The 15016-nt window shown below is 40.1% G+C and overlaps 1 protein-coding gene across 7 annotated transcripts in view; it reads left to right on the top strand.

Moving 5' to 3' along the window:
* Window positions 1–15016, top strand: part of rassf7a (Ras association domain family member 7a) — a 42652-nt gene that overhangs the window by 5244 nt on the left and 22392 nt on the right. The window contains exon 3 of one of the 7 annotated variants that reach the window (XM_077515978.1): window positions 193–279. The exons of 5 other annotated variants lie outside the window; for them this stretch is intronic. The gene's annotated coding sequence lies outside the window, so the exon portion shown is untranslated. Of the gene's footprint in view, window positions 1–192; window positions 280–3914; window positions 4259–15016 lie in introns of those variants that run through there. One more of the 7 variants, XM_077515979.1, reaches the window with a different exon arrangement.

The following is a 15016-nucleotide window of genomic DNA, read 5'->3' as shown; positions in this document are numbered from 1 at the left end:
GTCATAATGAGACACAAGGAATAACTAAAGAAGCAAAGCAATAGTCATGGCCCATCTAGAATTAGACAGCCATGCTATAGTGAGGCATTTTCCCCACATGAAGCGGCAAACATGCTACCTCACCTTCCTACCTTAAAAGTGACAAAAACAATGGTTTAAAGTCTTTCAAGAGTTTTTGCCGTTGTTTTGTAGGATGTTGCTACCACGTTCACTCTACAGGCTTGGCCAACATAGGAAATTGACTGAAAAGGAGAGATGGGTTTGTCAACAAGGAAAATGGTAAGAGCTGAAGTGTATTTGGACCTTGATGCTATTCATTCATGGTATATAAAGGCCAACAAAAAGACACTGTCAGCATGCATTCCCCTCTGCCTGCTGCTACTCTCCTCAACCACTCTCTCACCTTCTTTTCCTCCTTTCTTAGTGGACTTATGGTTTGGTCACCACTCTTTGTGAAGATTGTTGTAATAATAATAATTGTTTGTGGTGATAAATGAAAAAACTGGAATGGAATCTTACAAACTTTTTAGGGGTTGGTTGTTGGTTTTCTTTTGCTTCTGTGTTGAATGAAGAGGGGCGGGCAAGTGGGAGCAAGGGAAGGGGTGTTGCAAGAATGTCTGAGTCACACAGAAAATGAGGAATGATACTTGGGGTTTGACAGAGGAGTGTGGTCTGAAGGAGGCACAGCAGTAGGAGGTGCCCTGAAGAATGCCTGGAAGGTATCGGTAAACTCGGTAAACTGGGAGGCTTTGGGCTGCTAATCCTTCACGTTACTATACCCTCAGCAGCCCTGTTGTGTTTCTATCTTCAGCTCTATAAACCACTGATGCTGAATTTTGGGGAGTTTCACAAAATGCCTTTGAATGATTTCTGTGTACCGTAGTTTTGATGATTGACACACATCATCCATTTATCCTCTTATAGCCTGTCAAGATTCACATGTGCTTACCTCTCTGCTCCTTCAAAAAATGTAACCCCTCAGTCGCACCTTAACCTTTTCTTACTTTGGCCTTTGGTACAGTAATTCCTCAGGAGACTTTTACTCTGGACTGTTCGTTAAGTGATTTGTCTGACAGTACAACTTAGATGTGCCAAAAGCATTGATTCTTAGACAACACTCCAGCGGCTTTCAGAAGTGAAAGAATTCCCCAAGGGCCTAGCTTGACTAAAAGGTGTGTGCGATTTAGCCTACTGGAGTTTATCATATACAAACATGTTTTGCATCACGTAACAGATTTAAAGCAGGGTTATATGGTTCTTGTGTGTCTGTCAGGAATATTGTACATCAGATGTCATTTAAAACATAAAAAAGGTATGTAGCAGATTTTGACTGGCTTTAATCTGCATCAGATTTTCATTACTTTTGGAAGAATGTAAATTTATAGATCGGGTATATAAAAAAAACTCTGCCCATCTGGGTTGAAACTAGCATTTTTTTGTTTGCTTTGCCAAAAATAAAAAAATCCAGCAAACTCTGGTCCTCAGTTTCAACAAGCATGCACAGCTTACATGTATCATATTTTCCGTACTATATGGTGCCCCTAAAAGCCTTTCATTTTCTTAAAAACCGACAGTGCGCCTTATCAGGTGTGCCTTTATATGTGGATCAATATTGGTTAAGTATGGCTACCGTAGTCAAGGGGCGTCACCGAAGTAACAGCAGTTAGAATGGTAGTCCCACACCTGAACAAGGCTGGTAGATATTGTAAATATGGATATTAACGTTTGAACAATGCTGAGTTATTGATATATTGTTAATACAGAACTACATTGTGACTGCACTGCGAGTAACTTGTTTTGGGAGTGAAGAAAGTCAGAACGCTGGTTTGTATTCCATTACCCGTAATAAATATTGACTGACTCATCTGTTTTGTTGAGCTTCCCTTTAGTAAGGCTCCATCTAGTGTATGCTTAACGCAACCCCAGCCTCTACAGTAGCTTCTATGCGCCTTATAATGCTGTTCTCCTTATATTGTATATGGAAAAGTTTTTTAAATAGGCCATTCCTTGAAGGTGCGCCTTATAATCCGATGCGTCTTATAGTGCGAAAAATACGGTCATTTAGAAAAGTAGTTATAATTGCTCTCGTTTCTGATGTGGAGTTTGCTGGTCGTTCCATGCCATCTTTACAAATGTTTGCACTGTTTTATCTATGTCACATAGGTGTATAACACAAAATGTGTGCACTGTATATATTGTATTTTTGTCTTGATGGCAGCCGGCCGACGGGTGGCTGTGTACCATTGGCTTAAAATGGGAAGTTGATTTTTCATCGATATATGAAAGCTTCTGTGCATTTTTGGCTTTACTTTTGCGACGTTGCCACATCGCCAAAACTCGCCACTCGTGAAATGTTACGGCATAATCCCACATGCTGCAAGTGCCCAGGCTTGCTAAATTCAGTTGACCCCGCCCTTCATCCCAGCCCACACCTGTTGTAATGGAAAAGCAATAGAAACCATGTGGTGTGGTGCCGGGCCAAGTGGAGTGGTGCGGAGTGGGACTGTTAATGGAAAAGCGGCATAAGTGCACTCAATTTACCATTATGATCAAATAAGATTTTTCATTTGTTAGCAATATGATGTGTTTTGTAGCTAAAGTACAATTAGTAACACATTCAAGTTGATTTGGAACTCATTGACAAGTAACTAAAGGCAATTTTGAGTTATAATAACCTTGTCATGTACACGATAACATAATACATAAAAAAATTAAAATTTGGCCTAAATGATATGTAAAATGGTTGGCACGGTGTATGGTTGCTTAGCACGCCCGCTTCCCAGTGCAGAAGTTGTGAGATCGAATCCGGTCTCCGGCATTCCTGGGGGGAGTTTGCATGTTCTCCCTGTGCCTGTGTGGGTTTCCTCCCACATTAAAAAACAAACAAACAAACAAAAAACATGCTTGGCAGGTTTATTGAACACTCCGAATTGACCCTAGCTGTTATTGTGAGTGTGAATGATTGTTTGTCTGTGTGTGCCCTGCGATTGGCTGGCAACCAGTTCAGGGTGTACACCGCCTGCTATCCGAAGACAGCTCGGACAGGCTCGCCTAGTGATGATAAGCAGTTCAGATTATGGACGGAAGGATAATACGTACAGTGTATCCACTATATTGTATACTTGCTCATTGTAAACTAACCCAACTAGTGCATCAATATTTTAGGTAATTCTCTGGAGCAGACATGATTAATTTAGGTTTTCGTGATGAAGAAAAAGTCTATTTATTCCACAGAAAGTCTTGTTGGCACAGTATCAGGTCCAGTATCAGTCACCAGTTTTAAGTTTCAGGTTTGGGCGGTGGTCAAGTCCTACTGTTGTGATTTGAAGAAATACACACACATAGACACGGTTGTGTTTTTAATGTACTTTACAAACAAAGTTGAGTTGAGTAGAATTAACATTATTATTGTTTTTTTTTTTAATGTCTGGTCTTACTGGCTTTTGCTTAAATGAAGTCTTCTCTCCAGATTTGTGTTTGGGTTGTGTACACCAACTTTGCTGTTGCACCTGGTTACCTGTACTATGATGTCATTCTGGAGAAAAAGGAAGCACAAAACACCTGACGGAATCATTTGCGTAATCAGCTGCTCAGTTCATACAAGGTCAGGGTTGATATTTGAATGCCTCAGGTTACAGATTGTGCAAACAGTTTTAGCTGCCCACCTCTTCTATTGACTCATTTTTTTATATGTACATTTTGTTGGATACTTAACAAAGAGACAATATGAGGAAGCGGATACAGAGAGAACTTGATGCTAAAAACACTCTTACCTGAAAGAGGAGGAGGTACCTGATCTGTCAGCACAGCAGGAAAGGGTGGAGAGAAAGAGTGACAGAGGAGGAGTGACTGATTTGGTGTGCTTCTCTGTGGGTGAGAGAGGAGGGGTGTAGACAGGCAGAGAGAGAGAAAGAGAGAGAGGAAAGAAAACTCTTTCAGGCTCTCAGATCTCGCCTGTGGTGGAGACACCCAGGAGTAGTGCATTCCTGAGGCAGGCAGCCAGACGGAGCGAGAAAAGAAGCCGCATCCTTGATATTGCTCGGCCACCACGTCCGACTGCCTCGGACCTCTTATTCTTGACTGTCATCGCCCTACACGTCATTCACGTACATATGCTCACACACTCAGGCACGCAAATGCTGGCTCATACACCGGACGGATTCTGCTACTGTTGCCAGATTTAAAGGATTTTGCTCCGCAAGGCAGAAAAGAAGTGTGGTCGGAGGAGACAAAAGGCAGTGAAAATAGATTCTTCCCGGTGAGTGGAAAGGCTTTTTTCGTTTGTTTGAACGTGTCCTTGCTTGTTTGAATGTCATTGCCGAGAAGTTTCTCTGAAGTCAGCTGTTTGCTGTGTAGAACTATAGCCTTTTCAAAGGGAATATTGCAGAGAACAATGAGCACAGTATATGCTATCGATATATATTTTCAAGCCGATAAAAACAATGGACCCCTGACATAATTTTTTAATTAGACTTGTAGATAATGAAGATGTGTCTCAAGTTTAGCTTTCCAGCTGCGTTTACGACAAAGTCGTTGTATGAACGGCTCAAACCTGTTTGGCGAAACTATTCTTTGTGCTCTCTTGATTTTTTATTTTTTTCCCTAGTTCCCCATGTGTTTTTGTTTTTGTTTTTGTTTGTTTGTTTTTTATTTGCTCCATAATTCATAGTAGTGTGTCGATGTTCTGTATTTTTCCTCCCCTCCAGTTTTAACATTCACAGTTAGAACTATTAGACAAGCACACACTACTTGTCGTCACACACTGGCTGCTGCTTTTATCACCGGAGGATTAAAGATTAGTTCATTGGAGGCTCGGGCAGAGTCCAGTGCTGCATGCCCCAAACTCATTTAACTATTAGCGTGCTACACATGTCAAATAATAACATCATGCAATGTAAGTGTTGACTTATTATCATGCACACCAAGCTTCTCGTTAATCATCCTCAACATGGTATAGACCAGAAAGAAAACGTCTGATATAATAACATTCTTTCAGTTCAATTTTGTGTATCACTTTGAAACCTTCTTCACCTACATTTACTTAGAGCGGTGGTACTTAACCTTATTGGAAGTACTGTACTGAACATCACCAGTTTCCTATGCGCATCCACTCAAACCTTCTTTACTGATAAATTAGATACATTTTTCCCCAAATTGAATACAAAGGTATAAGGTTTACAGGTGAACAAAATAAACAGGGATAGTAGCCTTATCATCAAACTGGCTCTGTTTGCCTTGAATTCAGAAAATGGGTTCTTGTATTCCCCATTTCCATGCAGCTTAAGGAAGGCTTCCTTCAGTTTTGCCAAATAGATAGTTATGCTGGAATGGAACTGCTTATCTTGGCATTGCAAATCATGCAATTAGGAACAACCACCACTATTTTCTTAAGTTGAAACCCAGGGGCAGCAGATACAATGAAAACGGAGGCCCCACAATTGAACCCTGCGATGCACCATATGTTCCGTTATACATGTTAATTCATTTTTGCACATATTCATATTTGTACAATTTTTTTGTTTGAACACGAGCAGGCTGTAGCATCACAAATCATTTGAGTCGTGTGTGAACCTCCGAGACTGACTCATTAAGCACCTGCTGTTCGAGCGAACCCAGGTTAAGAACCAGGTGATGATAGATACTTGTTTTTTTGTTTGTTTTTTGTTGCCATAACGAGGTTCCTAGTTTTAGTTTTTTAATTCATGTATTTTACCTTGAGATGTCTTCAATAGGTGTTGCCACTTATCCCATAACACTCAAGAGTGCCTTTAAATTAAAGCTTGATGTAATATCATGGTTTCCTATTTCCCAGAATCAGTACAAGGAAGTATACTTTTTGCACTGTTTAGCATATTATTTCTTCCAAAGAGAAATTACTGCAAAACACTTTTTTTTTTTTTTCCCCCCACAACATTTAAAATACTGGTAGTCTTTAGTATTGGGCTATGTGATTTTTACATTTTGCGTAAAACGCTATAACAAAGTTCGCATCCCAAATTTTAATATTGGCACTTAAAAAGTCCTAAGTCTTGTAGAAAAGTGGAAGTTGTTGCAAAGGGGAGAACCAACATATGCTCATCCATTTTTAGTTCCTGAAAACGTAGAAATGCTTTTGTCTCTGTAATGGACAAGTATTTGTTGTAATCACACAGAAGGGCAATGGTATGTTTTACTGTAGTGTGATCCCAATTTTATATACACTTTAGATTTGCTGAACAGCTCCCTCAGTGCTTCGACTTTTCTTTTTGTCCTTGAATGAGCCTGTTTAAGATGGTGAGAGCTGAGCATCCTCTGAGAGTCATGTTCTCTACTCTCTTATTTTACTGTTCCTTCACTGCTTTAATACGTAGATGGATTTCCATCAACTTGTGCAGGGTAGTCTGTCGCTTCTGTCAAAGCGCCTGTCTGTCATCTGCTCACGTGGAAAGGAAAGCGAGCCTGGCCATGCATGGCACGATATCTTTGGGGATTCTTGATGGAAATTTGCAAAGTAATTTTTCATGCTGTGAAGTGACTTCATTTCTTGGGTCCTTATCAGGCATGTTTACCGGCTCCCGCAGATGCACTCAGGGCCGGAGGTAATTGGATGACGCTAGGACATGAAATAATACGTCTGCATAGTTTCAGGCTATGATTATTTTGGGAATGTGGTTCAAACTACTTTCTTTGCTTCTGTACATGTCTTTTTTTCTTAAGTGTGGCTCCGTCTAACGCTCACACTCCGTGTTCCACGTGTCCTTCCCCTGCCTGTGCAATGGGACGGAAGGCAGTGCTGTGCTCATGTCGGATCCATTAGGGATGAAAGTACACTGCAGTGATAAAAGATTGATCCGGTCCTCCTTGCATCACATTCTCATCTCACACCCAGCTCCCTCATCCTTCCTCACACCCGTTTCCAATCCAAAGTCAACCCAGTTTACGATTCATTAAATCTTTTCTACTCATCTAAATAAACCACCCTCACCGAGTTTACTTTTCCTAGGGTTTGAGGAACGGGGAACATACGGTTTTTTGTGTAGCATGCCGCCGGGATAAAAAAAATGATAGAAGCAGGTGGATATAGTTGACAGCATTCTGTCGTGTGAATTTGGGGGTCCTAAGGGAGGGTTCTCATCTCTCAGGTGTCTCTGTGGAGCTATGATGGGTAAAACACCCTTGGCTTGGAGAACTAGTCAAAAAAAGAATGGCATACAGCCCAGAAAGCCCCACTTCACCTGTTGTGTCTCAAGAGGCAAAGACAAACACAACAAAACCTATGCTTTGTCAGCTGGGAGTCTAATTACTGGGAGGAAGGAGGGGATTTAGACAAGGAATTTCACTGTGTTTCTGCTGTTAGATCTTAAGACGTTGTAAGTGCATTTGCAAACACATTATTGTTGGAAAAACCCATTCCTTAGCGTCATATATGTAGTGAACGCACAACACTAGGAGTTTTCAACTAGGGTTTTTTGCTGCCGATTGAAATACTTCAGCCAGGACTGAGATCGTCCAATACTGTTCATATGGACTTTTCCATGGAAATCGTCCGATCGATCGGAGCACTGCTGCACCACTATGCAACATGCTTCTAACAAAATGTGTCTCACTCTACCTGCTTGACACTAGGGTTGGGCGTCATTTAAATTTGAACAACTCCGATTATAGTTCCTTGTTTTGATCCTGGTTCCAAACGATTCTTGATTCTGATTCCTTTATGGTCAAAATACATGGTTGAAATCAGAGGTGTCCAAACTACGACATCCATTTCTCGTGACCCACAACATAGACTGAATTGAAAATTTGACACAGCCTGTATCATTTGCCGATATTACTTGCTAGTTTCTATTCTAGGTTCAAGGCAGGAGAAGAGAGGAAGTAGTTTGTTCTCATCTCTCATTTCTACGATCTCAGTTAGGCTGCTCCTCAGGATTATTTTTTATTTGATTAATCTGTTGATTAGTTTGATTACTGGATGAATCAGATTTTTAAAAACTTTTTTAAATTTCTCTTTTTTTTTTTTTTTCAAAAACACAATATTAAGACAAATTTACAGTGAAGAAAATTCATTAATGTAACATGAATTATGTTTAACTTCCTGGTTTGCACCGCAATGTCAGAAAAGTGACAAAATTGTTGATTGTTTTCCAAAGTAAAAGCAGATGTTTGCAAATGTTTTATTAGATCTGATCATATTTAATCTTTAGGTTGAAATTCTGAAGGTTCGGACAATTTCAATTTGAACAATGCCTGTAAACGGTTAATTGATTATCAAAATATCTATTGATTAATTTGATTATCAATTAGTTGTCGATTAATCGTTGTACCTGTAGTTTTCAGTAGGGATGCTCCAATCTGCCTTTTTCAATGGGGGGGAATAGACAGATATAAATCTCGTGAATTGTTTATTAAATAACAGAGCAAATGAGGAACAGTTGTAAATTAACCAACTGCTCCCTAGCTTCCATCCATCCATCCATCCATCCATCCATCCATTTTCTTTGACCGCTTATTCCTCACAAGGGTCGCGGGGGGTGCTGGAGCCCATCTCAGCTGGCGGGGTACACCCTGAGCTAGTTGCCAGCTAATCGCAGGGCACATGGAAACGAACAACCATCCACACTCACAAGCACACCTAGGGACAATTGGGAGCGCCCAATTAACCTGCCATGCATGTCTTTGGAATGTGGGAGGAGACCGGAGTGCCCGGAGAGGACCCACGCAGGCATGGGGAGAGCATGTAGGTTCCACCCAGGAAGGCCGGAGCCTGGAATTGAACCCGAGTCCTCAGAACTGAGAGGCCGATGTGCTAACCACTCAGCCGCCGTGCCGTCCCCTCTCCTAGCTTGGTAACACAAAATATAAAACTAATCAGGAACAAAACCTCTAATAGATTTGTCAGTGCAATTAGGGTCTTCTTTGCTGGTGTTCAGTGAGTTTGTCATGTTGGCGGATAAGGCATTTAAATATAGAACAGAATTTTTTTTCCATGTGAATGATTCCGAGGATTCCGGTGAATTTTAGTCCGGGTTCCAGTCGATTGTTGAGACTCGATGCCCAACTCTACCTGACACACAGCCATCAACGCACTGAAACAAAAGGAAAGTTCTGTAGAAAAACACTTGACAAATGGACTTGATGAGCAAAGTTAATAGGATAAGCCAGGGTTGTTTGAGTTCCCTTCTCTACACCCCTTTCCATTGAACCAACATATGCTGCTTCATGGTTGTAATGTGTCCATGATTCTCAGGATGAACTTTCAGAGCTTTGTCCACCTAAGGTCATGTTCCCAAGTCATTCCAGCCGACCGTAAAGTTCAGCTTTTGAGAATGCTGCCATGGCCTGTCACAGGCAACTTGTGGCTGTCTTAATGGGTTCATGGTTCTTTGTCTGTCATGTCACGAAACCCATGGCCACATATCTACCCTTGTAATTCCTCAACAGGAGAGACAACTTATGGTTGAAGGGGTTATGGGTGTCTGAGTCTATTTGCTTCCCTGTCCAATGTGATTGTAGTGTAGTAAACTTCTATAACCCCCGTCCCCTTCCCTTGGGATTACCACGTAGCTTAAGAGTGAGCAGCAGCAGGTTGCTCCCTTGCTCAACCAGCCATGCTGTTTTGACTTTGTGCACACAGAATTCTCTTGGCAGTAAATAACAGGGTGCCTCAGCCAAGAGCCCCGTAGAGTGGGGGTGGGGTGGGTGGCTGCGGTGGGCTGCCTTGGGACTTGGAAGTACTAAATCAACCAAGTGGACAAAGGGCCAAGCAGGTGCACTTGACAGATTTGTCCCCCATTTCACAAAATTTTGTGGTCACTTTTAACATAGACGTAGAGGAGCAGTCTAACTTGTTTCTACAAGTAATTGAAACATTTTGAGTTCCATTTTTTGTGTGCGTATGTATTTTCCATGTGATGGAAAACTAGACTCAGGTTCTGTTGTGTTTTTAATGGATAATTTTCTATCTTGACCTCTAAAATATTGTTAATAACATATAAATCGCCATTGGCTTGTTCTCCGCTTTCTCTTGACATGCTCGCTTGCACACACAAACATGCATGCAGACGCAAAACTTCCAACTCACACAGCATTGGCAGGCTCAAAACTCTGCCTTCTTAGAGTAATGAAAGGGCACTGATTCCACTTGTGTATGACATGTCCTCACCGAGCTATACAAACTATAAATTTGGGCCCAACCTAGCCGCTTGTGATCCGCACCCTGCACACGACACCCATTGGTTTCTTTGAATTTAAATGGATGAAACATTTCAGAGAGCGGGATGATGTCCCACATTATATGTGATTTCCAACATATTTTTCACTAAATGTTTTAAAGCTCACTCAATATTTAGCCGTCACACTAAAATATATTAAACAGTTTTTGTGCTTGCAACTGTAATCTAACTAGCATATCCAACCAGATTGGTGAAAGGAAGATGGCCTTCTGACCATTTATGGCCAAAGGCAAACACAAAAACCTAAACAAAATGAAAACGAAAAATAATTGATTTTAGAAAAAAAAGTCTCTTTGAAAAGCTAAGTTGATTAAAAGTACAAAAATAGCAATTTTGAGACCTATCGTTGTGTAGACCTAAAAACGGCATCACTTTATAGTGCAAAATAATACAAACAAATGCTTATATTCTAAATATTTAATGTACTAATATGATTTTGACCATATAAGCGTCTTGTCATTAAACTTGCCAGCAAGCTGAATTCTCGCGGTATTTGTGAGTTCACAAACTCCGGAGAATACATCTGATACCTTTCGCACTAATACGATTGCAGCTGACCTTTTTTAGGTTGGACCAATCAGGCGATGTTTAGGGCGGCACGAAACCAAGAAGCGCCGATGGCGGTGGGGGGGAGAACAGTCAAACCAAACAGACGAATGGACGCTGCAATTAATTCTGTTCTCGCAGATTTACTCACCGGTTCCTTGTTGAATTTGAATGGGCGAGAGACGCTTTGTGCATTTTTATTTGGTAAAGATGTTTGTGCTTTCCCCTTCCTCGTAAAACGAGAAGGTAGGACGACATTTTCATCTGTTCCCTTGATTGGTCAAAATAAACGTGCAAAGATGCTGTATCGTCCAGTCAGCTCGAAGTATTGTAAGCAAGTCCCTCCTTTCCTGAACGGATCTGCCGAGTGAAGTCCCTTAAGTGAATAACAATTATCAATCTGGCTTGTGAGGTTACCTTGTCATGGCTGACGTAAGTGATAACCAGTTTATTTTCCGCTTTTCGAGTGTTGAGCTTACTGTGGAGCTCGCTGTTTTATTATTTTATCTCTATAAACTTATTATAATGTATTTTTCTGTTCATAGCTGGTTGCTCGTCTGTGAAAAGTGTGCTGTACACCGAGGCACTTATTCTGCTCTCTCGTTACTCCACATTTCGCTTTGGCTTCTCCATATTCTCTTGTTCACTCTTCTTGCTTGGTGTGTTGCATGCATGCTTCGGTACTCCTCGTACACCGTTTGTGATCACATTGTTGTAAGTCTATTTTATTCGCCGCCACAGAGGCAAGGATTATTTACTTAGAGGAGAGGATCCACGCTGCGGATCTCGCTAGTAACTGCAGCACGTAGCTGGTGTGCATAGAAACGTACCAGGCAAGTTAGCTTAACGCCTACTAGTGTTCCCTCCCCAGTTTTTGAGCAGCTGGGACAGTTTTTTTTTTTTTTTCAAATCACAATTTCGATCAGAAAGTGACAAACCAGCCCTGCCTTTAATACACATGGCCTGAAGATCTGTTTGTTACTTCATAACTGTGTTTACCTGATATGTCGCTCCAAGGGCCAAGTGTGTTGGAACGCCCAAGGTAAATATTACATGGACGAGATATTCTACACAACAGACCTTCCTTAGCCATGGAGTAACATTTTAGACTTGAGCACCTGTCTTTTTGTTTTTGTTGTTGTTTTTTTTTGTGAAGTTTGTTTCAGGTGTTGAAATAAGTTCAATCTAGTCAAATCCAGCAGTGACTGGAGTTTCTCTTGCCATGAAGGTTTTTTTAAAAATCCCTCGGGTGGAGTGGCAAGAAGGCAGTCGAATTTTTGCTTTCATCTTGAAAACCATTGAATCAGCAGATAGGTCACATTTCTTTTGATTAAATCACTTATTTGGCAGTGAAGCAGAATGTTAGCACACATAATATGCATTTGCTGTCTTAGGGTGATACCTGCCCCAATACTGAACCTGAGATTGATCGGAATGCAGAGTGCTCTTTAAAACATGTTTATTTGACATGAAGAATTTAGCCAATTTTGTTACTTTAGGCAAGGCAAGGTACATTTATTTGTACATTTGTGTATTCATAGGTGGTCAGTGTGAAGGCTATCTAACATTCTCAGGGAGATGATTTCAGGTTGTTACTGCATAGTAGCAAAAGGTTGCTTCACCATTTTTAATTTGTCCTGGGATGGCTAGAGGACCAGTCCCGGAGATCTTGATAGATCATATGGCACAGGCATGTTAAAGATGTAAGTGGTTGTTCATCCAGAAATAGATGTATAAACCAGCAAAGAGATTTTAAAGTCAATTCCCTGACTAACAGGTAGCCAGTGTAAAGATTTTAGAACGAGTGCTACGTGGTGGTATTTCCTGTTTTGTCAAGACTCTTGCAGCTGCGTTCTGAATAAGCTGAAGCTGATGGACGGCTTGTTTTGAAAGTCCTCTGAACAGACCGTTACATTAATGTGTAACAAGTTATGTGGAATTCTCCCCATAATCAAAATTAGCTGATAATAAAAACATACCATCACACCACAAAACTATATATATATATATATATATATATATATATATATATATATATATATATATATATATATATATATATATATATATATATATATATATATATATATATATATATATATTAGGGGTGTGAATTGCCTAGTACCTGACGATTCGATTCGTATCACGATTCACAGGTCACGATTCGATTCGATACCGATTAATCCCGATACGAATTTATAAGTCGATTGTTGCGATTTTTTTTCATTCATATTTAGAAAATACTAATCAGTAAGCTTGTAGAGTGTAAGATTTATATGAAAATGTATTATTTATTTATCTGAAATTTCAGTCTTATAGAGGTTGTAATCTGTTTCATGTTTGAACAGCATTAAAATAAAAATATTAAGGCTTAATGTGCCGTTCATATAACATTCTTCCATGCTCAAGGTGTGAATCCTTAAAAAAAAAAAAAAAAAAAAAAAAAAAAAAAAAAAAAATCGATTCTGCCGATTATTGAATCGATTCGAGAATCGCGCGATGTAGTATCGCGATATATCGCCGAATCGATTTTTTTTAACACCCCTAATATATATATATATATATATATATATATATATATATATATATATATATATATATATATATATATATATATATATGTATGTATGTATGTATGTATGTATGTATGTATGTATGTATGTGTAAAGAAATCTATTCCATTAATTTAATTAAGGCACTGTCAGGTCTACTCTCCATTTGATGCTAAGTGTCTGAAATGTTCTTTTAAAAAGCATGTAGGGATCATCTGTCTTGTTACCCAATTGAAAACCAAGCATGTTTCATATTCTAACGAACCGGACACTGATTAAGGTCTAACAACCATGGAAAACAACCGGACAAAGAGAAATTCTGTATTTCATGGTCAAACTTGACATTTCCTGAGCCTGGGCTTCCCTTACAATCTTTAAAAGATATTGCGTAACCCATAAACTGAGATGTCTAACAAATTTAAATTTACTGTGAAATTCACTACCCCTCCCCCCCAAACACACACACACACACACACCCACACAAACCCCCACACACAAAAGGCATTGGTTATGAAATTATTCCTTTTTTAACATGCGAAAACATTTTTTTTGAACAATATTCAAAATTTGTTTTAAAAGATTTTTTTATAAGAGTGAAGACAGAAGTTAAATGAAAAAAACAGTGGTGAATAATTTATATGAGAAGACGTGGAGGAATGTTTAAATTACTAATGAGTTTAAGCTTCCAACCTGTGACACTGGACGCTGTTGGCAGACGTGAATCCCCTGTGGCAGATGCAAGCACGCATACAGGAAATGAGTGGTACACACACTTGTTCACTTGCAAAAAAAAAATAATGAAAAAAAAAAATCTGAATTTTACAGTTACCAATGACCTCACACAAGTCATTTTTCCTCAATGGAGCATTGATGACAACTGTGTGTAATTTCAAGTTTGGTACACTTACTATATGTATGTCAGTTTGTGTGTATTGAGCTTGATTGGGAAAGGACCAGTGTCTTCGTTCCCTGGCAAGCATTGCTGACTCAAATCGGTGGTGTATAATTACACATGGGTGCCCATCAGCAGTCTGAGAACTTTCTCATCGGCTCATCCGACAACATGAACTCCTGCGCTTGGAGGGCTAAGCCTGCGGCTGGCCAACCCATCTCATCCTGAGCCCAGCCCTCTGTGGAGGCCTGTGCAATCTGCCGTTATCATTCTCACCATTTGCTGCTAGCTCTGCATGTGTGTGTGTGTGTGAGTACCAATGAGTCAGCACAAACAAAGTCCCTGTCTCGGATATTCTCTGCTCTGCTTGGTTTCCCAGCTCATGCAAATACCCAACTGACGAGCCAGGTATGAGTAAGTCTTTTGGTCAGATGAATTATGCAGCGTTATTGAAGTGACAACTGTATAAACTATTTGTTCTGGGGAGTCCCCTTATGATCCTCTAATAGAACAGAAAGTCAACAATGAAATCCTCCATTGCACTGTGTCTTTAGCTTCCTGCTCAGGCCAGTTTTACCATCTTTGTAAAAATCGCTGGTGATGATTTATGGTGACTGACACTGCTCAGAGGTGTTTTCCACAGTTTGACTTCGCTGAGACTGTCAGTGACAGGTGATAGACAGACTCTCAATGACCGTGTCTAGCTCTACTTTAGATAATCGATGTCAACCACAAACTCACCTCAATCATCAATTACACGCGCTGTGATTTCCTGTATCTGGTTGATACACCTCACAATTTGTGGCAGTGAATTA

This window comes from Festucalex cinctus, chromosome 3, assembly GCF_051991245.1.
Source record: "Festucalex cinctus isolate MCC-2025b chromosome 3, RoL_Fcin_1.0, whole genome shotgun sequence".
Taxonomy (NCBI): Eukaryota; Metazoa; Chordata; class Actinopteri; order Syngnathiformes; family Syngnathidae; genus Festucalex; species Festucalex cinctus.
Note: the sequence above shows the minus strand (reverse complement) of the source record. Positions and strands in the feature narration are given on the sequence as shown.